Consider the following 12,295-nt stretch of genomic DNA (forward strand, 5'->3'; position numbering starts at 1 on the left):
TTGAGCAGGGAAAACATCACATTTTTTTTCTATTTGATATTGTACTACCAGCAGAAAACTCAGCCCTATTCTTTAATGAAGCAGAAAGATGAACTAATTTTAGAACTACATTGTCTCTTCCTACAAATTTCTTTATTTAAATGTCTTCAAATTTTTTATTTGAATTTTTTTTACACTTTTACAATTACAAAAAAAAATATTATATACATATCACTATTAGATCTACAACAAAAATACATCCAAAATTGCAGTTCGATCAAGATTAGTGAAAAAAATTCGCAAAAAATGCAAGAAATTTTCCCAAACACAACATTGGGAATTTGCTAAAACAAGTTAGAAAACAGCGCTCTATGGCTGAAGCATACTTTACAGTAGAAACATCATTTAAAGTTTAAATGGGTCACAGTAAATTGGACTTCATGAGGATATATATATATATATATATATATATATATATGTGTGTGTGTGTGTGTGTGTGTGTGTGTGTGTGTGTGTGTGTGTGTGTGTGTGTGTGTGTGTGTGTGTGAGAATAAGAGATGCCTCAAATTAAAGTTTACAACACCCAAAATGAAACTTAAGTGAAAGACAGATTTGAAACAATAAAGCAATAAAATAAATCCTTAAAACTTGTTGGAGTTGCAGAAAGAAATTAATATTTCAAATAAAAAATATGTTCAGTGGATATGGACTATTTTCTCTTATATCCCTCATGTCCCTGCCCTCACTTGCCACCCCCTATTTGATGAGAACCACTTCAAGGTGCTTTGTGAAGTTGGACAAGTGATAAATTATTTATCTTGTCTGAACAAATAGCCTTAGGTCCAATTCTCCCCGTTCATACTGTGAGTGTTGCCAAGTTACTCATTAAATAAAAGCCAGACAGTTCTTGGCCTGAGGTTACATCAGGTGTTACACCCGTAAAGTGACAAACTACATCGACAGCATCCTGGTGTTCATTAAAATAACCCACAGGACTGCCTCTGATTACCCCACAGCATGCAGAGCTTCCATTTAAGGCAGAAAATATCACCTGGATCTGTTCTTTCTCTAATCAAGTTTAGATCCAAGAGATTAGCACAGAGTGATTGAACTCATATACTAATTTTCTCCAGAACCATCTAACTTTTTAACTGATGACCGCCACAGATTAGATACCACAGGGAATAACTGATGAGTGACCGTGATTATTAAATACGCAGAAGGTTATCTTCTTGGAAACAGTGGTTTTTGTATTTTTAGTTTTATTACTCAGATTGTTCACAAATAGATTTGAAGAAAATACTTTAAAAGCAGTTGTTCATGGTGAAAAACAAGAACTATCATGTTTTGTATTCTCGGCAACAAGAATTTGTTTTGTTCAGGTCACTGCTCACAATAACTTCTGAGACCAGCAGAGCAGGTAAAGATCCTGTTTCAGAAACAAATATAGATATGTACAACTGAGATCTGCCAAAAAATTATGATTGCTGACACAAAGTAACACATGTTATCTTCTTACAGCACAATGTTTTGTAGAAAAAAAGATAAACAAATTACAGGTACAAGTCTTTGTTATGATCAACTACTGGACAGAATTGTAAGTACGGAGAAATGTGAGAGAAGCCATAAAATTAGAAAAAAAAAAAAAAAAATGAAACTCGTTTTTTGTTGCTTTCAGCTATCAGCTGTGTTTGACTGGTCTGTATTTAAACACACCTTTAGTTGTGATTTCCTCTCTGCAGTTGACTTTTATTAAATTAGACTGCTGAGTATTATCATTTCTTATAAAACAGAGGTCATATTTGAAATAGCCCAATACACTTTGAAGGGTTTCAACTCAACAGACGCTGTCAAAGTATCAGACATACACTAAATGTTGCACTAAAGTAACAGAATTTTATGAAGAAAAAAGGTAAAAACTGGAAGCAAAACTTAATGTACAGTCCATCAAGATGTTAACTCATTTATTCATTGAAAACCAGAGAAAGGTTCACTCAGTTCTTCTCTCTTTGTGAAAGACTTGCTAGCCAGAAAGTGTGATTCATCTACTGGAGGAAGATTTCAAAGTTAGCCCAGATGAAGTAAGACTCTAGTTCCTCTCAAACCAAAGTCTTTTACTGTAATATTAAGGTTCAAACTACTGTAGATTTAAATATTAATTCGCTGTGCTGATTACTGAACTATCAGATAGTTATTATTGAATAGTCCCACATAGAAAATTAATTTAAACTAAACATGCAACTTCAGGAAGTCTCTTAGCGTTGTCACAATGACTGATGAGTTTTGCCTCAAGTGTTTAACAGAGAAACAGAAACTATCAGATCCCTTTTCACATACAGAAGCCAGAAAAAAACAAAGAAAAGGTGTAGTTTGTGGTCTGCACCTTCAGAGTATTTTTAGAACTCTGCACTCAAAGAAACAACACAATGTGACACTGAGGTGGGCGGCTCATTGCAAATTACCTGCCTATCCATGTCCACAGGAGGCCAATGTGCAGGAAGGGTTCCAAAAGAAGCAGATTTTGGCTAAGGCAATGGTTTCATAATTTAAAGCCTGAAGCTAAATCTGTGCATTGATAAGAACCATGCTGGCGAATACAAACAGGCATAAAGCCCCATTTGCACATTTAACAGTGGATCCATGTATTGATGTGTAGGTTCATCACCAAATTCCAGTTTAAAGGATACAACAACTCCCTGGAAAGCTGAGGGAGAGAGGGAGTCCTATTTTCACATAAAACAAGCCCCCACAACTCACAGATAAAATTGTGAATTTGAACATGATTAAAAACAGAGTGATATTTTCACACAACTACAGCTTAAAACACTGAAAAAAAAGTCCACCATCTTTCAGTTTCTGGCTTTTACGTAACAAGATATAATGAAACTAATCAGGGCCTAACCAGGTTAAAAAATGATTCAAATCTAACCTCAAGTGAAGAAAAACACACAACAGATCCCACCGTGTCATTATTTATTTATTAAAACTAATTCAAAATGAAAGAGCTCCATGTGAAAAACAGACAACACCAGGATCCAATAGATTATAGAACCTCCTTTTGCAGTAACAACTCTGAGTAGTGTTTTTTTTTTTTTGCAGGACTTTCAGTCTCTCACATGGTTGTAGAGGATTTTTGGCCTACTCTTCTTTCTCATTGCATAGCCTGACCTTGGGGTGAATTTGCTGGAACATCCAGTCCCGAAAATATTGGCAGATGTCTTAAATGTTTTCCACTTGTGAATAATATTTCTGTCTGTAGAATGATCGACTACAAATAGTTTGAAAAGGACCATTAACCCTTCCCATATTTGGGAACCAACAGCTGCTTCTCTAAGGTCATTGCTGATGTTTTTACTCTGTGACATTGTGTTAACACACACCTGTAATGATCATTTAATACATTTGATCAGTGGCACCTGGCTAATAATGAACCTCTTAAATTCTCTGGAAGTATCATATGTGAACTTGGTTTTTCACACAAAGCTTTTTCACTTTGGTTTTTACTGAATAACAATGTGGTGATATCTGTTGTGTTTTTGTAAATTTGAGGATTTATTGAAATAATTCAGAACCTGATAAAGATCAGACTATTTTTATTATGTCTTGACACGTGAAATCTTAGAAATAAAAGGGTGACTTTTGTTTTTCCAATCACTATGTTTTTAATTGAAAAATCAGGACAAGGGGGGAAAAAATGGAAAAAAGTTAAGTCTGTTTTGTTCAAAGATATAATTATGCATGATCTGACACTTCACCTGTCCTATACTGTAACTTGTAAATAAAATTACATAAGAACAAAACAAAGAACCTGAATGAATCCAGATGCGTGTACATCAAAGGAAGAAAGAGGAGGAAAGGCAAAACAATTATCATTTCACAGCCTTTCCAACAAAGCCGTAGCACAAATTAAATAACAATTAAGACTTTAAAACATGGAGCAGACAACAAGGGAAGCTTCTGCTCTTGCTGTGCCACACTTAAATTCATCCTCTTTGAAGATTACTGGAACTGGGTTCATGTCACTGACTGAAGTCTAATCTTCAAATGGGCGCTGCGTTCATTCAGTCATCTTCAAAAGCACACGTTACACACAGAACCTAAAAATACTGTGTTGTAATGATGCAAACAACCCCTGGACCTGGTCTGGCTTGGCCTGAAGCTTCTTGTCTTCAGACAGGTAATTATCTGAAGATAGACGCTTACATACAGATTTACGCTTTACAGGGCAGAAAAAGGCAAAGTCATAGGTTTCAACAAATAATACCACATACAATACCATCAATCTGTTTCAATGACCTTTGAATCTCCTGTACTATAAAAGTATGACTCTCCTCAGGGTTAAAGATTCAACCTGTACTGTGAGGCCAACTGTGACCTCTTACCTGAAAGATATTAAAGATATCAACTGAAAAATTAGTAATCAATAGAAGCAAGTTTTTCACAGCATTGTCAAAAAGATATCCATCAACTATCTGCCAAAAAAAACTACAAAAACGTTGATAAAGTTAAAACAAGCAGAACAGAGACTAAAATAAGCAACACACAAGCTAAAACCTGAAAGCAGCAAAGCACTAGCAAGAAGCTAAATGCAGCAACCAGAGAAAATGTTTGCTAAAATGAGCAAAACAGTAGCTAAAAGTAGCTAAAGTTAAAAATATCAATAGTAAGTAACATTAGCAAAACAGCAGATCAATTTAACAAAACTCTGGGTAAAAGCTAAAAGTAGTAAAAAATAGTAGCTAAAAGCTAAATGTAGCATAAGAAGAAAAAGATAGAGCAAGTATGATCAAATATATTTTATTTTGAAAAAAATATATAAATGTATTTATATCAGAAATTTCATTTTAGGCACTTCAATATTTTCAAAAACATAAAAGTAAAAAAATAAAAAATTACAAGTCATAACACACTATACCCAACTGAACTGTACGGTTTGATGTATGAATGGTTAAAATAACACAAATTATCTGGAAGTGGTTTGATTGTAAAAAATGTACCGAAGAAACAGTAAACTGAAGAATAATTTTGTGAATGCAGACTCATTATCTGTACAGCTATAAAGATGAACACCATTGAATCTATCTTAAGTTTTTGAGTAAATTCACTATATAAAGTAAAAACTGAATGAAGCACAAAGAAAATGTTTTGGTAAACCAAATCTTGCTAACTAAATTTTTAGTATTCACAAAATTACAAACAGGTAAAATTCACTGACTTCACTTACTGAAACTGATCAAATGAATGAACTTTTTTTAAAAAATCAGTGCTACAATAAGTCAAAGCACAATATTATGAGCATAACCAAGCCATATCTAACCCCTCACTGTAAATGAGCTTTTCAGTATGGCAGTAAAGAAGAAGCTGAACTATGTGACCATGACTTCAACCAGAACATTTTTTCCACTGATTTGATTGTACAGACTTTAAAGGATTAGGGCATATCTGGAGACTAATCTCGCCTAATCCCAAGCTTTTAATAAAAACTTGAGCTGAGCTGGAGCCACAGAAGAAAGTGTTTCTGCTAAAATCTCAGTCCATTTTACCTCACAGGTCTCCTTCCTCCAGGATCTTACTGATAAACAGCTTTACTTTTCTTGTACTAGCTATGGGAAAAAACAACAAACTGATCAGCACACCAAACACAGCTTTCAATGCACAAATTTACTGAAGTGATCTTTCAGGCCACTGCCCCTTTTTCAGGCAGTGGCAAACTTAAAAATACAGAGTCTGCTTTTATATGCCAGAGTATTAAACTAAAATCATCATATGCTGACAGAGTTTAGCTATTTTGATCAAGCCTCGAGTTTATCTTTATGTGCAATTTCATGCAATATCGCAAGATGTCACGCTCAGAACATGTTGTTTATGACTCAACTACGACCACATCAAATTTAAACTCAATAGTCATTTTTGTCTTGACTAATGTAATTAGCTGTGAGGGTCATTCTTAATTGGTCTGATAACAAAAGTTATTCAGCTGTAGATGATTGAATGATTGCTTCTTGAAGATTTCCTTAAAATCCGTCCAGTGATCCATGAAATATTTGGCTAACACACAAACAGGGTGAACTCCAGTAGTTAATTGCTGAAATGCTAAGCAAAGGTCTCATTCAATGAGCAGTAATTAGAATACGTGTTGTGAATAACCCGCTCCAAACTGTAGCTCGAGATCTGTAAAATTGTCAGAATAATAACCAGTTTTGTGTTTTCTAAAGTCAGCTGGCTGTGGAAGACATATTGAATTGGGCTGGCTCTAAACGTGTTGTAGATGTATATCCAGTGATTATTTATCTGAATTATAAACAGTAACCTACAACTTAAGTGTCAAACAGAAACATAGCCAAATGCCAGAAATGTATGCTGGAACAAGAAAATATTACAAAAATATACAAAAATTAAATTAGGCTTTCATATGAGTGCTAATGTGCAAAAATTATTCTTGATTTTTAGGGCTATTGAGTAAATTCGCAAATGGCTTTCCATGTAAGAGCTGATTCTATGACACAAATTTCACATATGCACTTCTCTCCCTCCACTGTAGCCATCCACAATCACTGGAACTGTGGAGCTTTTACCAGATAGCTGATTTGAAACAAACAGGCAGGTCTTTAAGCTTCTAAGTGTTACTCTGAACCATTCATTCAGGCTTTGTTTGATGCCGAGTGCTTTAGGCCTCGGCCACACTGAGATACAGTTTTTCTAAAACAATCATTTTAATTTCTGTTAATAAAAATACCCTTGTAAACACTAAAGTGGAAGCGATTGGGAACAACAACAACTCAGCCACAAAGTGGTAGGCCACGTAAAACCACAGAATGGGCTTAGCGGCTGCTTAGGCGCATAGTGCACCAATATCCCCATTGTCTTGCACAGTCAACAGCTACAGACCTCCAAACATCATGTGGCCTTCAGATTAGCTCAAAAACAGTGTGTAGAGAGCTTCATGATATGGCTTTCCATGGCCGAGCAGCTGCATCCAAGCCTTCCATCACCAAGTGCAATGCAAAGCATCGGATGCAGTGGTGTGAAGCTCGCCACCACTGGACTCTAGAGCAGTGGAGACATGTTCTCTGCCTGGCAATCCCATGGCCGAGTCTGGGTTTGGCGGTTGCCAGGAGAACGGTACTTGTCTGATTGCACTGTGCCAAGTGTAAAGTTTGGTGGAGGGAAGATTATGGTGTGGGGTTGTTTTTCAGGTGCCGCTTAGCGGACAAGCGGATACTTTTGGGGAATACTTTTTTGTATATACAGTTTATCTGACTAACGTATTCTTAGACTAGTTCCATGTACCTATCCCAAACAACTGTATCAAACCACTGAGGTAGGTGTACAGCCCTAGTTAACACACCTTTAAAATAAACCTCATTTGAACAGTAACCACATTTCCATACTCATTTATCTGATTCCTCTTGCTCTTCCTATATTTTTGTCAGTTTTTAGATTCTCACATAATGTTGACGCTCAGGTTTACAAACAGGTAGGTTTTTTGTTGAAGCATTTTGGCCAACTGCCACTTTATGATTTACAGATGTATTTCTTATTTTTAGTCAGCACCTGGTCATTGTTTTGATAACTCACACTGAGCTGAACTCTAAATGACAATAGAGGCGAAGCAGATGTGTATTACAGACAATTTTGTTGAGAGCAAGCTAAAAACACTCAGTATCAGGGTCACCATGTTCTAAGAGTATTGTTGTTGATTTTGTTAAATGATATACAATGTCTCTGAAAATAACACAAATACTGTATTATTGTTTAGTAAATACAGTTATGGAACGGATGTAGTTGTGAAAACAAAATTAAAATGTTAAGATCCTGTAGATCTCTGTTTGGTTAAAGAAAGGCTCATCTGAAGCAGTGCTGAATGCCTGCACATATAAACACCATTTGTCACTCTCAGAGGAAAAGTTATTTGCAAATCCATCTATACTGTTTAAATAACTGTGGAAAACCATAAATGCATGGAGTACGGCAAAGTAGTGTGCAAAGATTTATAACCCATGTGTACTTGTTGGTGAAACACAAATCAAAGAGCACAATAATTGAACTGTGACTATAAAATGACACATGGTTTGAAGTATAAACGTGAATGAAAATAAATGCCTATCATAACAGTATTATTCTATAATACTGAAAAAAAAACAGATTTGAAGTTGCATGTGCACCTAATATGTTTTACTTCTTGATAGTAGAACTGAGCCAGGATTGTCCACCACCAAAAGGCGTAACATGATGATAATGGTTTTGCCCATGTGTTTGTGTACTTTATAGCAAAATATCTCATCAACGATTGAATGAATTTTAGCTGAACTTGCAAAACTCAATGTAGTTCTACAACTGTTTAACTTTTCGTGTCAGCTTGATTTCAATTGATCAGCCAACTGACCCTAAATACACAAAAAATGGCTTTAACTAAGTCAGTTCTACATATATTTACCTAAAGTCGGTATATTTACGTAACGTTGGGTGTGGTAGTAACTGTAAGTGATCCCTAACACATATTTTGAGTGCTCACAAAATGTGCAAGATCTTTGTTTAAAAATTTGCCATTGGCTACTGGAATTAACTCTGTCTGCTAGCTAAATACTTCATAAACCACTGGATGAATTTTAATGAAACTTGCAGGCAATAACCAGTGCATTTACATTACAACTCATTAACTTTTAGAACCAGTTGAACCTTGGAAAACACAAAAAAATCTATAATGTAGTGAGTTTTACAGATACTGAGTAAAATCAATGGTGTGGTTGTAGCTGAGAGTCATTCACAACACATACTTTTAATGTGACAGCTGGTTATTGTGTGCATTTATCTGGCCAAAAACATCTAAAAACAGAGAAGTACAGTATTGGTAAATGTCATCCTGTCCACAGGATGTGACTTTTGACACAATGCTGCTAATTATCTCCATACAGCTATAAGCTGTGGCAGTAAAGCCTTTTTTAATGGCAGCAATAACACCAGCTTAGGCTGAGATGGTCACAGCCAAATGACCCTTTCCTTATTAAATGCTGTGTTGCCTCAGACCAAAAGTACATGATAATCACATTAAAGCATAAGGGGTCGCTTACATCGGCTCACCGAAGACCAATGAGTCGTTTTAGCATCTAGGCCCATGAACCCCGTGTGCTCCTGTGTGCTTCAAACGCCTCAGAGGTGTGCAGACACAAGGAAATGTGTTTACACAGACACAAACATCAGCAACAGGATGAAATATATATATGATGAGAAATTCAGCTGGAGCTTCCAGTCAGCACCTGTTGCTCTGTCAAGTAAATGCAAACGTGTTGTAGGTTTTTAGCTCCTTTTAGAGAAATATTCTCAAATTTTCTGTAATTTGTGTGCAAATTTTTTCAGTGCGTGACTGTAAAGCATTGTGTTCTCTTTGATTAACGCCCTCAACCACATGTTGTAGAGCAGCAAATCATGTGCCATCATCATTATGGAAGAGCTAGTTTTCATTTCCTAACAACCAGTGGCTGTGCTCCGTCCCTGGGGAGAAGCTGAGAGCGAACAATGTACCCAGTGTGTGTGTGTGTGTGTGTTTATTTTTAGCTCACGTGCGAGAGCTGAAGGGTGGAGATGCATAGAGCTGTGCGAGGAGGCAGGCGAGATATGCAGCCTATTTTTAGACTGCGGCTGACTTTCAGTAACCCTTTATGCGCAGCAGCTGCAGAGCCAACTGGGCTCCATCGGTTCCCATCAGTGCACTGAGCTTCTGTTAAAGCAAATCCTTACACCCAATTACTGAACACAAATTGGTATCAAAGGATGCCGGTGCAGACAATCTTCTCATACGCCGACTGTCATTACGGTTGGAGCTTTACAACAACACAGGAGCTGTCAGTGTGTGCTATTTTTAGCCACATCAGGAGCGTGACTGAAGCCCCCAGCTGGTTCTGGATCGGAAATGTCTCTGTTTGTGAATAATATCACATTAGAAGTGGTACTCTAAAGCAAACTGAGTAATACAATGCCTGCCACTTTATAACACACGTACAGAGTAGATAAAGTATATTTTAAAATAAAGACATGGATTTGAACAATAACTGCTGACAATAAGAACTGTTTTCAGCAACGCTGTTGACAAGTACACGAGTTCCACTATTGGACTTCAACTAACCCGCCCATGGTGAGGTAACAGGGCTAAAATGCCCTCTAGAGAAATTATTATTTGAAGAAAACGTGAGGAGGGGAAGAACAAATTTCCCTGCGGCAGCAGAGAAAAAGTGTAAGTGAAAAGAAGTTGACGTGAGGGGAGGCTGAGCAGCAGCCGAAGAGTTTCAACATTTAGAAGCATCAGATGGGGCTAAAATTCATTCAGCTGGCTGAAACTACACAATGCTGAGACGCATCGGGCTGAAGATGCATCATGTGCTCAGCTACTATAAAGAAAAAAATTGTACAGAAGGGGGAAAGGTGGTCACCATGGCAACAGGCTTTGTTTGAAAAGCTGATGCAATGAGGCGTGCACGTCCTTGTGCGCACCGATCCGGCAGAGCCAAAAGGCACAGCGGATGGAGAGAGGGCTGCTGACTCCCTGCTCTGATCCACTTGTTACCGAGCTGCAGCATCCCGACGCCGACTGCATGATGATTTGCAACCCCTAACAAACTCAATGCCCCCACACCAAAAAGGACTGTCTGAATTCCCTGAGAGACACAGCTGTGGTGTTGACTCAGAGGAAGAGGGATGGGGGTGGGGGAGGGGACTGGGGCCTAGAAAGATAATTTTTAGAACAGAGAGAATTGTGTCAATTGATTCTATTCTATTGAAATAAACTACAAATGAGCTGTAAAAGAAAACGGAACTAAAATTAAAAAATGCAGTTGATGTCAGAAGTTTCCATCCACTTATAATGGGCAAGAAGGGCATTCATTTGGGCTTTGAATGACTGAAGCCCTGTCGACACAGGAACAGTGTTTTAGGAGTCCCTAAACTGTATTTTTTTAAGAACTTGGTTCCAAAGTGAAAAATTCCTTAAAGCCATCATTGCATTCTTGTGTGGACAACCTATATGAAACCTTTAGAAAACGAAAGGTTGCCTAACCTCCTGCCTAACCTATGACCGCAATAATGCTTGTGTTTGTGGTGCAGACGCCAGTTTCTCAACTACAGGAAAACCTTTGTTTACTGTTTTCCTCCAACAAACAGACAAGATGGATGAACAATAAAAAAAAAAAAAAAACCTCTTATTACTACACTGAATATTCTACAACCAAAAAGGTTTCCATCACAGTATTGAACTGTAAACTCTACTAAAACAAACATAGCAGAAAAAGATATACATTAATTTAAAAAAATGGGAGAAATGAGAATAGTTTTCAAATATCAGCATATTTGTACAAATAGGTTAACTTGATCTCTTTGAATATTATGAGGAAAACTCCTCCCTCTAATCATCTCTCCCGGTGCATACTCTGCCTGAAATTGCCCATGCTGTCCGTGGATTTGAGCTGATATGACTCCCAGTTAACATTAGTTTAATGTAACACATAGGAGAAAGTCTACTTTGTTATCAGAGTTTGTTTTTGGTGGTTGTAACTGCCATCTTCATATTTTTCTTATTCTGGTTCGAAGTGTCTGTTCCACTTCTTCTTTCCTGATTCTGGTGTATTTTTGTAGCAGTGTTATAGCGCCACATACAGGCCTGGCATAGTTGCTGCAGTGTTTGGTTCATTTTCTGTTTCCATGTGATTGGAATTTCCGTGAGGACAAAAAGACTTTTGGAAAGATGGCATTCCTGTGTGGTTAAGACCCTATTTGAATATTATTTGAACCGTTCTTTTCAATTAAGTCTGTATCTCAAAATTGAGAAAAAAATCTGCAAACGTTTACTTAGAATCATGCTGAAAGTCACGTTTGCATTAACTCTTGAGGAAATCTGGACCAAAATTCGCAAGACACACATACGTGTATCAACAAAAACATTCAGCTTTAAATTCAGTTCAATTCAGTTTATTTATACAGCGCCAAGTCACAACAAAAGTCATCTCAGGGCATTGTACAAAAACGTGAAAAATCTTTAGCGCTCTAGGATTTGTTTAAAGGGTACAAGATGCCCGCATGACTATTATCAGGGAAAGTCCGTCTTCTAAATTTTTCAAACATGATAAAAATTCCAGCAACACGAGAGCGAGGACCTGCAACTCATGCAAGGAAATTGAAAATCTCTGCAAACATTTTGAAAACCTTGCAAACTGTGTTCACATTTTTTTACCAACTGCCCAGTGATTAATTGATTATATACAACTGAAATAAGAATTGGGTGCAAAACATAAACTTTTGTGTTTTCTGTCTGGTGGTGGTGGGGGGG

General features: G+C 37.0%; 1 protein-coding gene across 2 annotated transcripts in view; it reads right to left on the reverse strand.

The window, feature by feature from the left end:
* The window catches only part of trappc9 (trafficking protein particle complex 9), a 336,991-nt gene that overhangs the window by 106,610 nt on the left and 218,086 nt on the right, over positions 1-12,295 (reverse strand). The gene's annotated exons all lie outside the window — the stretch shown is intronic.

The sequence above is a fragment of the Kryptolebias marmoratus genome, linkage group LG5 (genome assembly GCF_001649575.2).
Source record: "Kryptolebias marmoratus isolate JLee-2015 linkage group LG5, ASM164957v2, whole genome shotgun sequence".
NCBI classification, from domain to species: Eukaryota; Metazoa; Chordata; class Actinopteri; order Cyprinodontiformes; family Rivulidae; genus Kryptolebias; species Kryptolebias marmoratus.